Raw genomic sequence first — 3,769 nt, forward strand, 5'->3', positions numbered from 1 at the left:
GAGGTTGGATTGTTGCCTTTCATCACCAACCAAGCGCACTGGAACGAAGAGCTGCTGCTCCAATTTTATGCCACACTTCACATACGTGGCTACAACAGAGATCCGAAGACTTGGGTCCTTGAGTGGATGACAGGAAATGTTCATCACGAAGCCAAAGTCTTTGATATCATAGAGCTCACTAGTCTTCCCACTCCTGGAGATCTCTATGAACCTGGATGTCAACTTCGCAGTGAAGCTATGGAGAGCATCTTTCAGAAGCCTGAACCGAACATGAGTCAGATGCTCAGCATGATGTAGCCTTTGCCACAAGACGCTGCATATCCTAAGGAGTTCCTTGTTGAAGACCTGGAGTATCTGCCAAGGACCATCTATCACATTTTAAGGCGAACTCTCTGGCCCATCAAAGGACATTCCCCACATGCAAAGCTGGAAGGTGCAATGAAGACTTTGGTCTTCTATATTCTTCACGGCAAATGCTTCAACGCACAAGACTTCCTCATCCGCCAACTTGCTGCTTCAGGATCTGATCTTTTTGGCTTGAAGTTCTACGCTCCATGGATAATGCGGCTAATCAAACTCCACTCAGCTATCTCATATCAGCCCTCTGCTCGCAATCATCGGATCTTTATGCCTGACGTGGATATGTCCATTGAAGCCCTCTATCCAGAGCCTGCCAAGGAGCCTCTTAGTCTTCAGAATGCGGAGCATCAAAGTTTCTCTCGGAACATTAAAGGAGTTGAAGCAGTCAATCGTGTGTTATCCTCTGGCTGGCACTACACGTGCACCTCATTGTGCCCTCACTGAAGCCACTGAAAGCACCATTGCCCAATGGCCCAAGAAGCGATCTCGTGTTCTCAATGACCAAGAGCTTCTGGTTGCTCTTCATCAGAAACAGGATCAGCATCATGACTAGCTGAAGCGTCAAATGAAAAGCCTCTTGGTGGATGTCAACCGCATTCGCAATCTTGCCACTAAGAATGCCTTTGTTGCCCACGAAACTTGTCGGCGCACATGGAAAAGGCTGACGCTTATGTGCTCTGAGGATGATCTTCAAGAGGATGGCTTCTCTGAACGTTTCAAGTTTGACTCCACACCTCCCCGAAGGGCTGTGCTGCGACGAACTCCCTCTCTTGAAGACTCTGAGTTCTCTTCCTCTGTGGCAACTGTGAATGCCAGAGTGATTGAGGACGAAGACGATGCTACTTCACCGCCCCCTCCTTCAGCACGCGTCGACACTGCCCCGAGCTCGTCTGCACCGCCTAACAACACCGACGACCTTGCTACTTCACCTACTCCTCAGGGGAACGAGTAGATGCTCTATGTCTTCGAACCTTTTTGGTCCTTACTCACAAAATGGGGAGAAGCATATGAGTTTGATAGTCTTCAAGCGGGTCCATATGGGCGGTTACTTTATGCTTTGCCTAGTGTTTACAACTCTCGTTTTGATACATTTGGTTCTTTGAGTTGTAACACTTAAACTCGATGGTCGTCAGCTACTCATTTTCTACTTTGTGATGCGATGATAAATTCCGCATGTGCGACGATAAATTCCGCACTTAGATCATTTTGCAGACGTCCATTTTCCATTATGCATGTCATTATCTTCACATACCTTTCATGCATGATGAGTTGTCATCATAAGTTGAAGAGGATCTCCACAAGTACAACCTGCCATGTGCATTTGCATTCCAAAAGCAAATTACTTATATGCACATCTTCAGGGGGAGCCCTTACAACTTATGAAGATAATTCCTTACCCTTTACAATTTCACATTATATAATCCCCGTTGAAAACTTCAACTAGTTTGTCATCAATCACCAAAAAGGGGGAGATTGTAAGTGCATCTAGTGCCACCCCTAGTTGGTTTTGGAGTATTGACGACAAACCTAGTTGAAGGACTAATGTGTTTGTGTGAATTGCAGGATAACACAGGTAGAAGTCCCTCATTGATTCGGTTTTCCTACCAGAGATGACCCCTAAAAATGTATGAAGACACTGAAGTCAAAGGTGGTATGTGAAGATATTCACATTGAAGACTATGACAAGAGAATACATCGCATGAAGACTATGGAGCGCGAAGATTTAGATCTTTCGCAGTTCTTTTTCTTCTTTGTTGAGTCATAGGAACCACCGTACTGTTAAGTGGGGTCCAAGAGAACCAGTCAGAATGACTGAAGTGATGCTTAACCAAAATCCTATGTCTTCGAGTGAAGACTATGAGAGCGAATCTTGTCCAGAGTTGGACAAGTCAGCTTTGCTTGTAGCCCAAGTAAAGTTGCCGTGTGTGTTTGAAATCTGACCGTTGGAACACGTGTCAGTTCCTTAGTGACCTAGGGTCATTTCGGACAAATCAGGTCGGGTTGCCTAGTGGCTATAAATAGCCCACCCCCTACAACCGTAAATGGTTGGCTGCTCAGAGTCAGAGTACGGCTTTTGTCGTTTGAGAGCAACCCACCTCGAAGCCTTTGAGAGAGAATTCCTTGCGAGGATAAAGTCCTAAACACCCAGAGCCAAAGAGTGTTAGGCATCACTTAAGTCTTCCTGTCTATGTGATCTGAAGACTTATTACACTTGAGGACTGTGAATCCTCCAGCCGGTTAGGCGTCGCGTTCTGAGCATCCAAGAGTCATTGTGGATCGCCGGTGAACGAAGTCTGTGAAGGTTTGGGAGTCTACCTTGAAGACTTACTAGAGTGATTGGGCGAGGTCTGTGTGACCTTAGCTCAAGGGGAATACGGTGAGGACTGGGTGTCCTGAGCTGCGTGTTCAGGACTGGGTGTCCGGGACTATGTGTCCTCAGGTTTAAATACCTAGCCGCCCTAACCAGACGTACAGTTGTCACAACAACTAGAATTGGTCCAACAAATAATTGTCTTCAACGAGTCACTGGTTTCATCCTTCCCTTCCCTTTACTTACTGTTGGTCCTTGTGAAGTCATTGTATGATTGCATTATCTTTTGTCTTCACTGAGTGGTTACTTGTTCTGATTGGCCTCATAATATCTTCCTACCTGATCCTTACTACCTAGCTGCTATTAGTCATTGTGCTTTCACTTCACTGAATACTTGACTATGGTTTGCGTAGTGTAGTCTACCTTCCGCTGCATGGTAATAGGTTTATTTCTATCGTTTGTCTTCGAAACTTCCACGTTTTGAAGACTCTCATAAAAATCGCCTATTCACCCCCCCTCTAGTCGATATAACGCACTTTCAAGATCTTCATGAGCCGCTCTCAATTTCTCAAGATCTGGCTTCCTTTGAAGATAATCATAGGAAAGCTTTTCATGAGTTGTTGAGAGCGTTTCATGATGACTTTCAAGTTCCTCATACTTAACATGAAGATTTTTTATGTCTTCAATCAAGGACTAAGATCGAGTCATTTTAGCGTCTAACAGGTCATCGCTTTTGTCTAACAGTTTTTGAATATGTTCCATAGCTTTCTGTTGTGCAGTTGCAATTTTAGAAAGTGTTTTGTAGCTGGGTTTGGAACCACAATCAGAGTCATCTTCACTGGATGTTTGATAGTGAGTAGTGCGTGAGTTTACCTTGGCACCGCGTGCCATGAAGCAGTAGGTGGGAGCGGAGGTGTCCTGGTCGGTGATGACGTCATTGTCTTCAATGTTGAAGATGGACTTGGCAACGTAGGCTGTAGCCAGACTTGCAATGCCAGAATCAGACTCCTCCTCAGACTCCTCCTCCGCCTCCTCAGAAGCAGACTCCTCCTCTGAATCCATTTCCTTGCCAACAAACGCACGAGCCTTGCCAGATGA

This window comes from Triticum dicoccoides, chromosome 5A, assembly GCF_002162155.2.
Source record: "Triticum dicoccoides isolate Atlit2015 ecotype Zavitan chromosome 5A, WEW_v2.0, whole genome shotgun sequence".
NCBI lineage: Eukaryota > Viridiplantae > Streptophyta > Magnoliopsida > Poales > Poaceae > Triticum > Triticum dicoccoides.